Source organism: Melopsittacus undulatus, chromosome 3 (assembly GCF_012275295.1).
Source record: "Melopsittacus undulatus isolate bMelUnd1 chromosome 3, bMelUnd1.mat.Z, whole genome shotgun sequence".
Lineage (NCBI taxonomy): Eukaryota > Metazoa > Chordata > Aves > Psittaciformes > Psittaculidae > Melopsittacus > Melopsittacus undulatus.
In genome coordinates, this window is record NC_047529.1 from 80,379,686 (window position 1) to 80,395,495 (window position 15,810).

The following is a 15,810-nucleotide window of genomic DNA, read 5'->3' on the forward strand; positions in this document are numbered from 1 at the left end:
AGAATTTAACACTTCTGTGGATTGCCCTGACCTCTGATCCAAAGGCAAAGGGTACTTCCTGATGAATACTGAACTTTCCTTCAAATGGACTCCTGTGGGAAAGGGACTCTATTTCAAACAACACCCAAAAATCAGTATAATGCCAAAACCAAATTTGTTTCAATCTGAATGCAGCCTTCACACTTGAAAGGAGCACGTTTGACTGAGCAGCACTGCCACAGCAGCAGACACATTCAATTTGCTACTCTACTATGAACACGAAATAACCTTTTGACAATGGTTGTAGCAGATTGCTCAGGGCTTCAGTATTTGGCCTTACAATGCTCTAGGCTTTGGGACACGTGTCAGGACTTTTGTAGCATTATTTTCCTCTTTAGCCTTCAAAAATTCACCTCAGACTTCCTACCACAAGTCATTTTGTTCCAGGCCTCGACATCCTTATGGATCCGCTATCAGCAGCTCTCATGCTATGGTCAGCCAAAGTGTCAGCTCCTCAGCTCCCATAACTCCAAACAAAATACAGCTGTGAAAATACCTCCTCTCTGCTGCCGCTGCAACTTCACACAAGCTGTTTAAGAGGTCTCCACTGTTTTCTTCTTGTTTCCCACAGCAGTTTCCACTGTATTACATTATTACATTATTTACTAATCAAGAACCTGCCAGAACTTACTTTTGTCAAACACTGAGAAACAATGTGATTCCCCTGGCTGCCTTCTCAAAGCAGTGCATTATGTTTTACTTACATTAAACCAAATAGTTAAAAGAATAAAAAAAATCAGCCTGAGACAGACTTCTGGCACTGAAAATGTACCAGTCCAAACTACTGAAGATTAAGAAGCTGAAAATGGGACTTTAAGGAAGGAAAACTGCAGTACAAACCTTGACAAAATACCATGGCACTGGGATTACCAAAATTTATATGTCAGAAGACACCAGAGTATTTACTCAGGCTGAAATGCGAGTTCCCAGCCAAGGCACAAGCAATAAAGTGCTTCAAATTACTCAACTGGGCCCAGAGCTCCTACTCCCATGCCAGGCCATTTTCCTGCCTTCCTCGCAATCCTTCCTTAAGGTAAGACAAAACAGCGTCACGCTATCATGATTTAACCCGGAAGAGAGCTACACACACAGAGCCACTCATTCGCTCTGCTCCACCTCTCCCACTCCTTCGTCCCTAGTGGGATGGGGGAGAGAATTTGGGAAAAAAAAAAAAGTAAATCCGTGAGTTGAGACAGTTTAACAGGAAAGCAAAGGAGGGGGGTGGGGAATGATAAAAGAATATACAGAACAAGTGATGCCATAATGCAATTGCTCACCACCCACCTACCAATGCCCAGCTAGCTCCCAAGCAGTGGTGCCAGCCAGTTTTCCCCCTAGTTTATTGCTGAGCATGACACCATGTTGTGTGATATCCCTTTGGTCAGCTGGGGTCAGCTGTCCCAGCTGTGCCCCTTCCCAGCTCCCTGTGCACTCCCAGCCTGCTCATTGGTGGGTTGGTGTTAGAGGCTGAGAAGTCCTTGACTTCTGAGCAGTGCTCAGCAACAACTAAAACATCTGTGTGTTATCAACATTATTCTCATACTAAATCCAAAACCAGCACTGTACTGGCTACTAGGAAAAAAATTAACCCTAGCCCAGCCAAAGCAAGGACACACCTCAAACATCAACAATTTTTTCCGTCATCTTAGAATCCAGATCACTGTTTGACATAATTCCATAAAAAGCCATTATAGAACTAAATGGATCTAAAAGCCCTGCAAAGGATTATTTTAGTATGATGGTTATTGGAAAGCCATGAGAGCAACTGATCAAACAAGTTTACACCAGTAATGCTTGCAGGATTAAGCCTTCAGACTAGCACCTCTTTGGAAAGAAGATACAGTCTTATAATGTGCTCATCTAGGGCCCAGCACTCACTAACTTCACAATCAACTAAACACATCAAGTTTCCAACACCACTAAGAGTTTATTATTCATGTAAGTCCAGGACTTTACATACTTTCACATTTTTTTTACTCTTTCTTTGACATGTAAATAAGAACTACATTTAGTTCCTAAGAAACCATGAAATATGCTGCTATTTTAACTCATGGAAACTGTAAGGAAGAGGCATAAATATGGTGCCGTCAGCTGGAACATGTGGTGAGTGAGCACAAACAGGATTTTGCAAAGGCAGCTATATGAGGCTTATATAAAACTACACAATTTTACAGCAAGATGCAGACTCCCACAAGAGTGGAAAGCAGAGTAGTTGGGTTACCATTTTTTAAAACAAATGGCCTGGTGCGTGAATCACAGAAGGAAACCAGTGTCCTTATTATACCACTGTCCTTATTATAATGGAATCATAGGTTATTCTACATATAATCTTCATAGGAAGAAAAGCAACTTTGTACTTGACTTATCCTGTCATATTTAAACTACTATATTTCTGCTTGGGCTGGGAAGGATGCCAGCAGGCTCAGCATACCCTCTTCTGCCACCTTCAGTCACGGAAAAGATTTCAGGGCTTTCTGCTGCTTTCTAGCACTCAACAAACCATAGTTTGCATGATACTCTCCCTTTTTATTAGGCAGCTGAATGACAGGATACACTTTCACCATGTATTCTCATGGCACTTGCTGAAAGTTTAGTCACATTTTAAGTACCATGACTGAAAGCTATTAACTAACCAAAGTCATCCCTTATGAATTCCTCAGAGGAAGGAAAAACAAACAGAAACACAGATATCAGCACCTCATCACTGACTTTGCAGTCTCGGCCCTATGCTGCAGTCTCCTTGCCTACTCTGGCAGCTGGGCTGCTGCAGGTATATGTACCTATGGAAAAGCCCAGACCTCATGCAAAATGCCAGCCTTGCTTCAAGGAGCTGGCCCACATCCTCAACGTCTTCCACCATCACTGCTGAGTTTGGGAGCACTACCAACAACAGCAGGACCACTTTGTTTAAGTTATATGTCTCCTGAGTCTGAGAGACTTGTGTTCACAACTGCCAATAACCGCAGCTCCTGGGAATCACAAGCCTTGGTTTAGACTGTAGAATCATAGAATCGTTTCAGTTGGAAAAGATCTTTAAGATCCAGTCCAACCATTAACTTAGCACTGCCAAGTCCACCACTAAACCATGTCCCTACAGGTCTTCTTAGATACTTCCACAGGTGGTGACTCCACCTCTTCCCTGGACAGCCTGTTTCAATGCTTGACAGTCCTTTTGGTGAGGAAGTTTTTCATAATATCCAGTCTAAACCTCTCCTCATGCAACCTGAGGCCATCTCCTCTTGTCCTATCACTTGCTATGTGGGAAAAGAGACTGACACCCACAGTGCTACAACTTCCTTTCAGGTAGTTGTAGAGAGCAGTAAGAGCTCTCCGGAGCCTCCTTTTCTCCAGACTAAGCAACTCCAGTTCCCTCAGCTGCTCCTCCTAAGACTTATGCTTTAGATCCCTCACCAGTTTTGTTGCTGCTCTTTGGGCATTTAATTCGGACACATTTGCACATAAACACATTCAAAGTTACTGAGGGAGCTAAGACAGAAAACGAGCAATGTCAATGAGTCCCAAGAAATGCGGATCAAATGTTACAGCATCATCTGGATCCCTCTTCTCCTTTATCAGAAATTGACTAGAAAACAAATGTCAGTAAGCTGAACAGTTGTTAACGAGTTTTGGGACTTCAGTCATTGCTTCTCCAACTTGTGGATTTAATAGAGCCAATCCAATACCCTGGCCAACATTGATACCATTGCTGGGACTAAGGCAGATGATTCACAAGAACCAAATAGGATATATCACCATATTAGATAATGATGCTTTAGCCGCAAACAACAAGAAAAACAAAAACCCCCAAAACAAAACAAACCCACTGTTTACCTAGGGACTCCAGATTTCATTTTCCAGCCATGATGCAGAAGAGATACTTGGGTCACCAGAACCCAAAGTAACTTTTAAAACAATTTCTGCTGGAAGCCAGTGCTGGAATCAGTGGAAACTTCGAGCTATTTAAATTTTGGTTATGCAGAACAGCATCTCCTCTGAAGGAAAGAAGGATTTCCTGCACAGACCTGAGCTGTTATAAGGTGGACATTTCTGACACTTCACTTCTATGCAATATCCTGACAATATTAACACAAAAAATACCAGACAGTCAAGACACCCTTTCCAAAGCATGAATTCATCTACAAGTGCACAATACACAAAAAGTGACTCTAAAGCTTCAAGAATTTTAATGTGTTTATATTACTCTATATGACATTGCTATTCAGCAATGGCTTCATCCAGACAGAACAGGAAAAACACAATGTATGTAAAAAGTAATGTTGGAAATATGATTTCATGGTATAACTAAGATCTAGGAATAATTTAGTCACTCAAAGATCACAAAGGGAATGCAGCTCTACTCCTCCCAGCTACTGACCAATAACCTGGAGGAGCTACATTTTCTGTTAAAACAATCTTAGAGAAACAGGCATTTTAGTTTCAAAATTTATTTTGGTACAGAAATAAGCGAAGGCAGTTCACACTTTTCAGGAAACTCATAAAGGCATGATAGGAATGTCAGAAACCCAGTCACAATGTCTTCAGTGATTAGACAATTTCTGCCATTACAAATGGAAGAATATCTGCACATCTAACATAACACTTTTCACACAGCTGAAATTATAATCTTCTTTATTTCATTGCAATCTGGCACGCAACACGTTTTTGACTTGACTTTCATTGCTAGTGTGCTATTTAGTACTCTAAACATTATGCAATCTTGGCATTTTAACTTTTTTTTTCTGCAGTTATGCCAGTTCCATATTTTTCCCCAACTGATCTCTTGTTTACTGTCAACCTAAATTTCAGAACAATCTAGAAAAATTATCTCTGCCCTTACCGGCTTTTATAGTATCTTTACTTCAGAATCATCTGCAAATATAATCAAAATATTAACTCTCCACTTTCTAAGCATTAAAACAGACATTGCGCAAAACCAGCATACTGATCTTTACTAGACACCTTCCTTAACATGTACATAGGCCATCATAGCTTAGCATTGCAGTATATGAGAAAAATTATACTTATTACCCTTATCAACATCTTATTATTCTCATCAACAAAGAATGTCATAATGGAGAATGCAGGTGAAATTAATTTTAAAAAGTCTGCTTTTATGAAATATTATCAGTTTTCTAATTGTACTCCAGCACACCCAAAATGACACACAACCACATTCAGCAGCCAGACCCTATTCCAAACCAGCAGCATTCTCAGCACCACAAGCAACCATCATGACTAGAACATCGTCATCCCTCCACCTTCTTCAAACCTGCCCTGAGTTGTACCTCATCACAAACATGGAGCACCTGTACCAGAGAGCTCCCGGTGCCACCCTGTAGCAGCCTCCCTCTCCCTCATTCAGCTGTGGCAGCCAGATCTAAGCTGCAGTTCAGCAGTGCCACTTTCTCTTCCAAGCAGGACTGGAAAGTGCTGCACCACCTGCCCTGTATGCAGCTTTCAGCATGACCTCCAAGTACTGGACCATTGAACCTGCATGATGCTCCAAAACTACCATGTGGCACGTATGAAATTATTAAGTGAGATATAATTCTTAACTGCATTTCCATTTCTAGCAGCCCTGTATTGAAATCACACCATTCTGGAGGTAGGACTCCCGATAAGGTGCTTAATTCAGAGAGTACTGTTTAAGTGTTAAAGTGAGAAAGGAGACACAGGAATTACAAGCTGTTTTGAAATATTCTTTTTTCCCCCCTCTCTTTGTTTCTATGGAAACTGAAACCTGTTTGCTTTCTCTTCCTACTGCTGCTTTTAGAAACTCCAGTACATTCACACTTCCATTTAATCTCTTGCTTTTACTTTAGCAGAAATCTCTATTCTGCAAAATACTTCAAAGGAATAACACTTGTGGTGTGATGAGAGCATCCCGTACCAAACGGCTGTGCTACTGCTGCTGATCTGCTTACTCCTAAACTCCTCCCAATGTGGTCATTCACCTGATCAACAACAACAAGGAAAAATAGTGAAAGAAAACAGGCAGACAGTTGAATAACCACTACCACTCAAGGATATTTGAGACTTTGCCAAATCAAACAGAAGGCCAGCTAAACCGCTCTTCCAGTATACTCCATCGTGTTTACATTTCTTGCAACTAGTTTAACCACAACAATTCTGCACCTTCTTCAACTGTTAGGAATGTCATTTTAATGCAGTAACAACAAAGAAAAGCCCCAAAGCCCAACTGTAAATATGACAGCTTTTGCTCAAGCACTACATACAAACCAAACTTCCTGACAGCCTGCAAGACACGTCAAGTGTACACCAGAAGCTGGGCAGGCATTGATTCAGCCTTACAGTCCGTCCTTCAGCACTTCAACTGCCACCCTACTCAACACAGAAAGTGAAGTCCCCAGCGAAGCTGAGCCATCAGCTCTCCTTCAAAGCGCCTGTCACAGCTTCCCCACTGGCTCCAGTGCCAGACAAACCACATGGGGCCTGGCTGGCAGCCCCACAAGAGTGTTTTGCAAGCCTGGCCCCGAGGGACCATTGTGCAAGGCCACCATGGAAAACCTAATGTTCCCCACACCCACAGGCACCTGGCAGGAATTCCTGCCCCACACAGAAACACCGTGGTCCTACAGTGACTTTCAGACCTGTGGCTACAGTGAGTTTGCCATGGCCACACAGGCAGCCACAGTAGTAATTAATCTGAGAAATCCTCTTCAGGGCAAGAAGCCCTCTTGCCATTAGGACAGGCCAAAGTACACATGCCACTGAAGAGCATTAATAAGCATGTAATACATGCACATGTGTAAACAGCGGCTGCTGGAGTAACGGAGCAGTCTGTAAAACAATCTGCACACACACAAGGTGGACAAGCATCCTGCCTGAACCAAACCTGGTGTCATTTGCACATCTAAAGCTTCCAGAAATCTGCCCAATATATCTTCCTTTTGGGGACCAGAAGACAAGGAATACTCAGTTTCCAGCCACCTCCAAACATACTGACCTAACTGAGCTGCCCAGTGCAGAGGCAAAGAAGAATGCCAGCCTCCAGCAGGGCACTGGTGCTGCTGTCAGGAGGCTTTCCTCTCCTGCCCTGCCACTACTTTCTGCATCATTTGGGACCAGTCTTATGCTAGAACCTGAGGAAGCCAAGGCCACCCTGTGTCCCTGCATCACTGAAGTAACACAAAATTCTGCACCTCTTCTTCAGCTTCTCTACTTAATGCTTCTTGGCATTCTTTACTGACACTTGCAGTATATGCCATCTCCTGGTTTTCCTTCCCTGGTCCTTGGCAGTAGTCCTGATGGCACACCATGTTACCTAGTGACTATCCGGGCTGGCACGGTTGATCTGCCCTCAGGAACCTCTCCAGGTTGACAACAGAACAGCTAATTGAGAAGGGCGACTACCTTTCATGAAAATGGTGAGCAAAACATCACCAATATTTTAACTCTCAGATGTCTGCAGCTTCAAATGGCACAATACAACTAAACACACTCACTTTCACTCACCTCCTTCCCCACCCAAACCATTATTTTCATTATGTGATATTTCTGGCATTAAGTCATGTTAAAAACAAGATTAACATGGATTTCTATAAATGACATTATTTTCTGCAATCTAAAGACTTAAGGGTATGTGAACAACTTTGGGCATTTTCCTTCTAAAGTCTTACAGTCTCCAAAGACTTGTGAAAACAGTGAACATCTATTTTGAAAAAGACTCTCAAGCTAGACACAGAAATTACAGCTGGAAACACAGCCTGGTTTTTTACTGAGCAGAAAAAAAGGAAAGCAAAATAAATACATACAGACAAAAGCATGATACCACACTATCCAGACAGTTTCAGTACACATAAGAAGCTTACTTATACAACAAGAAACAAAGAAATTAATATTAAAGCCCACAAAACCTCTTGCTGAACCAAAAAGGACCCTCCCTTCATGTTTAATCGAACGTTCTCCAGACAAGACATCTGAATTCAATTAACAGAAGTTTTGGTTCAGGGGCTGCTTTTTTTTTCTTATTCTTCTTCAGTGGTTTTGTTTAGTTATTTTTAAGTCCTGAAAATTTAACTATGTGAGCTCATTACTGTTGAATGTCAGGATCACGGGATGCGAAAAGCATAATCCAAGTTTTGAATAGCTTCTTAGAAAAAGTTGTGTGCAAAATAAACGTGGAATGTGATCATGCTGAAGTACTGCGCTGAGATGTGCAGCAGTCATGCTGTTACTAATTCATATATTCTGCATTTCTGTAGTTGTTTATCCTCAAAATCTTAAGCATACAGATGATGTGCTATTTTGTTCCCAACTCTCTCATTTTGTCAACTTTTCCTCAGTAGATTAAGGTTCTTTTTGTCCCTGGTAATATAAAGGCCACCAAAATGAAACAGTAAACTTGAAAAATGCATGTAATTAAAAGCTGGGGGTTTGCCTAACATTTCCAGATATTGTTTCACACCTTTGATATGTGGAGATTGATACACAGAAGTCCTGATGCAACAAAGCAGAAATAACCAGCAGCTTCTTCCTGCTGTCACTCATGACAACTCTGGTTTCTCTGGAAGCACAGCCCTGGTTTCAACTTTCCAATTTCCAAGTCTCATAGGCAACCTATGCTTCCTTTGCCTTCCTTTATGAGGTGTGACTGACCACCCAAACTTACAACACCCCCTCCAAAACCTTCCATGATCCCAACAGATCCAGATTACACCTGGGACAGAGCATTGCTGTTAACAAGACACTGAGGAGCAGTGTGGCCCATTAATTTTGTGAGAACATGCACTGAAAGCCATGATACCCTGATCACCCGCTAAGCCCCACAGCAGTATTAGACACAGCACATGGGAGGAAGATGGAATAGTCTTGCTAAAATATATTCAAATGGAGGCAGCTTGCTACTACTACTGAGAGAGAAACGCAGTTTGGCAAGGGGGAGTGGATTTTACTCCGGTCAATCAATACAGAATAAAATCCATAATAGTGTCCAGTCATGCAATAAAATCCATTTCAGACATTTTCAGGCACTGATGAACTTGTTAACAGATGACTACAGACTCTTCACCCACCTCTTTAAGAGTGCTGCTCTGGCTGACATGCACTACATAAAATTCTGCATCATGAGGTTCTTCCTTTTCCAGAGGTTGTACATACAGAGATGTCTCAGGCTGCTGTGCCTTGCACACAAGCCATGACTATTCTTTTCTTATAAAAAGTAAAAAAAAAATAAATCTTTTATAATGTCTGACAAAAAAATACACCAAGGTATTTGTTTGCACTACGTCCACCTTCTTTTCGCATGGCATTTGTTCTAAAACAAAAGCTGAGACAAAGTACAAATCTCAGCAAGCAGAGTGAGAGCAAGAAGGCTTCCAGCACTGTCCACGTGAATACTTTCCTTTGCACAGCTTGAGCCTATTAGCTTCCTTTGTTGTCTCTACCCTGTCCAATAAAAATAACCAAATCCAGCCTCATTTGTAGTATCCCATTATTTAAATGCAGGCATTTAAGCCTCTTTCCTCCAGCTTTAATGTGGCAAGTTTCCTTGGATTAATAAACTGGTCATCCTGTTAGATCTCCAGCTTTATGGGAATAAAAGCATGTTATCACAAGGGTGGGGATGTGCGTCTTGTGACGTGTGAGTTCTCCATGAAATTGCAAATACATCACAAAGTCCACAACAAAATACTCAAGCCACACAACAATATCACAATACCCATCAGCCATGGTAAACTCAACCCTAATTTTAAGACTTTTTTTTTTTCCCAAAGTAGCATGCCAGTTTCAAAAGAGCTCATGCTCATGTAAGCAAAGCACACACATCTGAGTAAGATGGTCAAGAATTTCACAACATCATCAGCTTCCATGTAATGCTGGCAAGAGATACTGTACCATTTCTTTTGGGGTGTTTGTGTGAGAAGCAATTGTCATTTCTAAGTTCAGAAAAATCATTTCAGTGCCTCAGGTTGCGTATTTTCAAATGACAAAACATTTACGTCCAAATTGTTACCCATCACGTCCGACTTAACAGCACATTCACAAGAACAAGTATGTTTGTTTTCTGCAACCATTCTATATATAAAATTAGCTTGCTTTCTGACATTCTGGTGGTGATCCCAAGCACAAGCACTCTTAATTATCTTCAGGCAGATTACCAATTCATACGCATGTTACTCCCGACACATGAAAGCCTAGAACTGAGAGCAATACTCAGGAAGAGCAGTTGGGATTATTCAGATATGCCAGGGGGCTAGTCTCCTACTTTTGCTGCTATGCTACACAAGGGAATATAGGAGGAAAGAAACATCACCCGGCTTTTTTAGTCCTGATGTTCAAAACATTTAAGTCCTGAAGTTCAGAACATTCAAAAAGGCTTAGCCACCTCAGATGAAAAGACTAACTGTCATCCATTTGAAGAGAGCCCAGGTATTGCAAGGTGAATGCTGAAAGAGAGCATTAACATTGATGCTGATCTCTGGTACTGGTTTAGAACTGTTTTGGAAATATGCATTGGTTTGGGAGGTATGTAATACTGAACTGGACATCTGCTCTTGAACCACAAGAATTCACATGCTTCACTTTTTGATTTCCAACTTCACTTTTTCAGGAGGTCAAACCCCAAATTCAATCTGATGCTAACCTTCTTGCTGTTTTCTACGAAAAGCTCAAGACAGACATCCAAAAAAAGCACAAGCAAAGCTTTCTCCTGGCATGTACAAGAATTTCCCAGGAGCAGTTATGATTGTTTCGCTGGTCTCTTGGCTCTGTTTCTGGGACAGTCCCATTCCACTGCTGCTATCAGCTGCAATACCTGGCTGGCTGGTGCGGCCACAGGCAGCCCTCACTTCCTGGCCATGCTCTGCAGCACTTCTGCCAGCCTCCGTGGCTCTTCCTACCTCCTCTCCAGACCAGTTCCTCCTGTATCACAAATTGCAACCTGGCTTCACTTGGGCTCAGTGAAGCACCCTCTTTTACCCCCGTGTCTTCATGTTTCACCCATAACCTTTCTTCCTCCCTTGCGGTCGAAAGGGGTGGATCATGATCTTGAAGATGGATCATATGGAAGAAGAAAAGAAAACCTAAACCAGACGATCTTGTTGAAAAACTTGCTCAGTGAAAGCTTACACAGCTTGTTCAGAGAGCTCAAGGGGAAATCCTTTCTGTAACTTTGTAGGTCTGCTGGTGATAAAGTCTGCTAGAGCCCAAAAACAATCCTCTCTTGCTCCCAACACAAGCTACTTGCTTAAGGCCATGTCATGAGTAAGCTATTATTTGCAGTTGTTTAAAATATGAAGCCTCACAGCACCCATATTTTGCAAAGAGACAAGTATCTTGCTAAAGTACACAGAGCTTAACCCTTGGGCAAATTATGTAGAGTGAACCAACAAAGCCAAAAATTATGCATAAGGTTCAGATTCTTTCCTGAAATCAGAAAGCATCTGCCTTCTCTCTCCTCTCAAAGGCCAAAAGAGGTTATTCTCCTACCACAGTCCAGTACAACAGGTTAGGAAGTTTTACCCCTCAATTACTGCCCAGTTCTCCCACCAGTGGGGTATATACAAAGTATTTACAGAGTCCCCCTGCTTTCAGTGAAAACTGCTATTTTTGAAGGCAGAAACAAAGCAGTTGATACTGCTTAAAACAGTTCAAGTCCATTCTGACAGACTGTTACAGCCCGTTGTATTTCAAAACTAAATTGCTATGATGAGGTTGTAAAAAACTGACTCATTTTTGGAGTACTGAGTATTACAACTCTTAACATTTGCCAAAGAAATCAGTGGAAAGTTTTCCTTTCTTTTTTTTTTCTTCAAAAAAGACATATCTTTGAGTCTTTGCCACAAGAAACGTTTTTGTCTTACATTATTAATAATCTCCCAGAACATTTTTCTCCTCCCTTAATTAAAAATCTTGTATTTTTTCATAGCTTCTACACAAACAGTATGGGAAAGTCAAAAAGTTTCTCGTAATATAACTTTTAACATAGAACCTGCTACCTTGTTACAGCCAAATTCTCCACAACAGATTTTTCTCTTCACATCTTCTGGTTGTCCCCAGTTGTCCACATAATCACATTATCATTGCTATTTCCAATTCAAATTTATCTGACTGCAGCTTCCAGCTATTGCTTCCTGTTATGACTCTTTCACATACTGTCATTTCCTTGGTATTTTCTCCCTGCAGATTTACTTGACTGCTGTGATCAAGTTTTGTCCTGGTCATCTTTATGCTAAACCAATACCAAGTTTTCCATTATAAGGTATTTTTTCTAGCCCTCAAATAATCTTTGTGTGGTTTTTTTTGTTTGGCTGGTTTGTTTTTCCTAGTGCTCTCTCCAATTAGTTTTTCCTCCTAAAACATGTGGCTGTTCAAAACTATACTATGCACAGAGATAAATCACTGTTCTACTATTCACATGTACCAGGAGCAAATAATGTCTTTATTGCCACAGCATTAGTGTAAAGTGTGTGCTGATGCATATGAAGAAAGAAAACTATATAAAAACACAAGCTTAACCCTGAATATTGACCTGTACAATTTAGTAATTGTATGTATTTAAGTACTTGAAAGGATTCTAAATCTGGATGGCACAAATGTTATACTAGTAGGTGCTGCTGCTTAGGCCAAAATTAACAGATACTTAAACATGGAAAATACTGCTCTATCTCTGCAAGACAGAAAGGATTTCAGATTTTATCAACCACAAGTTTTACTGCTTATATGATTATACTTGAGTACAGCAACAGTAATAGCCAAGAAAAGCTGAACAGAACAGCTCCATTTATGAAACAGAGTTTACAAGTATTATTTGTCCAACTAATTTTCAGGATTAACCTTTAAAAATTCTGCCTTTGATCTTTGACTGGGACTAATTTCCACTTGGTCAGACACACAATACTTAATATGAAATACTTTAGTCAAAAGGCAGCAGGTGCTGATTGATTCTAGACAACAGCAACATACCTAGCTGCTGTGAGTTAGTAATAGCTATAGTTAATAGCTATAACTTAGTGAATAAATAATAGCTATAATTTAAAACTGCTATTTTGTCAATAGCCATTGAACTATACCTCATGTCAGTCACTGCCATTAAATATTTCTGAAACCAAAGAGTACATCTGCATTCAAAAAAATTAAGTTTACAATGGCAGAAGTCAGTGTGACTTCTAATGAACTCTGTTATCTTTGGTCATCATATAGGCATTATGTTTTGCATGATGTTTTACAGAAGGATTGGATATGTATCTCTTCCCCCATTCCCCCAGATATGCATACATGTATATGCAGAATTTTATATATATATATATATGTATATATATATATATGTAGAATTTATTTTCATGACTTTTTGAAGAGTCTTCCTTTCTTATGGAGGAAATATTTGACTTGACATAGCCAAAAAGGATAAAATATCTTAAACACCAAAGAACTTCATTTGTTGTATTTAATTCTTCTTAGTATTCTATAGATATTTTGCCCTCTTTTTTCCAGAAGCAGAGGCAATTTTCCTACGCTATCATGGTTACTTAGACAGATGTACATAGAAGTGCACAGGCAGTTCATGCCTTTGCCTGGGTTTAGCCTTTAACATGAGGCATGAAATATAAATACTTAGCATCTGCCCTTTCAACACATAAACAACAAAGATGATGCCCAGAGAATTTTTAGATGGTTCTTAGGTCTTTCAGTTCCTTCTTTGTATTTAAATATCACAGACTTTATATTCTGGAGTATTCTTCAATACAGATCAAGTGAATCTGAACTAGCAATTTCACATCTAAATCTCTCCAAATGTTAGCACATGCCTCTGCAAGCACCAATTCCACACTGATCTCCTGGCAGACCTTAAATCCTAAAGCTCTGCTAGCACCACAAACAAGAAAAACATTTTTTCCAGAGGTCTCCAGTAGTTCTTTTTCACATTCCACTACCATTAGAATTTCTTTCTTCAAAACAACCTTTCTTTCCTGCATCTGTTGAACCACCCTCATGCTGACAAGTTCCTCTGGTAATAAATGATGAACATCATTAGAGCTGGCCATAAAGCTGGTGAGAAGCACGAAAATATATAAACATACTAATTTATAGATTTTGCCAAAATATGCACTGATCAAGAAATCATGAAACTGTGGACACCTCTGTGACCCACAGTGGGTGGTGCAGATAGCAAAGCCATACTTGGATACAGAAAGAGTGTATCCCCTTGACAGCAGGCCAGCACTCAAGCTGAAATGCTATAGAGCCAAAAATGTGCCAGGCCATGGCATGCTGCTGACAATCTTGCTGCCCTGGTCCCGTGTGCTGGGTCCCTTGGACCACTGCTTAGCTCTGATCAGAGGAGGCTGCCATGTGGCCTCAGCTGGTCTCCCACAGCCATACAACAGCAGCAGCTGTGTACAGACTGTAAGCTGTACCTCCTAACCATGACAGTATTCACCTCCTGTCCTAAGGTCTCATTTCCACTTGCCTAGAAATTAAGAGTTTTGGCCATTTGAACCAGTATTTTCCACATCAAGCCTTTGTCCTGTGCTGTAGTCTTTCAGGAGTAACACCCGACATATGCAAAAAGGAAGTCTTCTCTTATGAAATATACAAGCAATACCAATTAATGACAAAGTACATGTTCACATCATTGTGAAGAACTGCCAGTGGTAGATTGCATCAAACTTACGGAGGTGTGCACATGCTTCATGACAGCAAGCCAGGAAACCCTGCCTGTTCAGTGCAGTACCCTACTGACCCAATAGATTAAATACCATAGATTTATGGTCAAATTGCAGAGCAAAGAAAATAGGATCTCAAAGACACTGAGTAAGAGAAATACTGAGGACATCTGCAGAACTAATAAGAAATCCTGCTCTCACAAACTAGTCATCTCAATTAGCAAACATTTTTTACAGAGAACTTTTAGGTTGGTATTTTTTTTTCCTCAGCCACAACTATTATCTATTAAAAACAAACCTTAGCCCTCTTTCCATAATGCTCAACTTCATCAAACCTGTGGCAGGAAAGAAACATTTTTTCATCCAATACTTCTGCCTGAACATAGCAGAAGTGCCACTGACACACAAACACATATTCTACCTGACATCAGTAGTCATTAGAGCACTACGGATTTGACCTCTTCCATGTTCAGGGCAACTCTCTCTGCCACAGTATCCACAGTTAAGACAATACAAGATATGAGACATATGCGTTTGCACATGTGTTTTTAACACAAGAATTCTTGTCTCTGAAGCCTAACAAGAATGCATGTACAGGAGGCATCTAGTAGAGAACGCAATACTTCAAACAGCACATTAAGCTGTGGTGTGACATCGAGCATCCAGTTTCTAGCAGTTATAACCATGCATACCTTTTTAAATAAACTGCAGACATACCTATAACAAGACAAGTAACTTAGGAAATTACATAGGGAATAAACTATACTTTTCATAAGGTTAGGGGAAGAGGCAAGGAGCTGACTTGTCTTCCAGTGCTGTACTGAGCAGCAAAAATCTCAGTCAGGTTTCCTGTGGAGGAATAGTAACATTTTATTCTCCTCAGCCCTGAGCTTTCAGAATTAATGTCAAAGTTATTGTAATTCTACTTCAGTGCAACTTCAAACTATGTTATTTGAAGTATGACACTAATTTTTCACGGTTTGCTTAGCTCTATCCGTTTCAGGCTGGACAATTACATACTAAGTTATTTTACATGGAAATACAGTTATCCAGGAACGTCAGCAAAATCCAGCAATGCTAAGGACTGCAGGACAGGATCACTATTCCAATTTCTGTTCTACCTTGAATCTTGATCCACCACCCA

The 15,810-nt window shown here is 40.6% G+C and overlaps 1 protein-coding gene across 2 annotated transcripts in view; it reads right to left on the reverse strand.

Moving 5' to 3' along the window:
• The window catches only part of UST (uronyl 2-sulfotransferase), a 194,417-nt gene that overhangs the window by 110,709 nt on the left and 67,898 nt on the right, over positions 1 to 15,810 (reverse strand). The window lies entirely within an intron of this gene.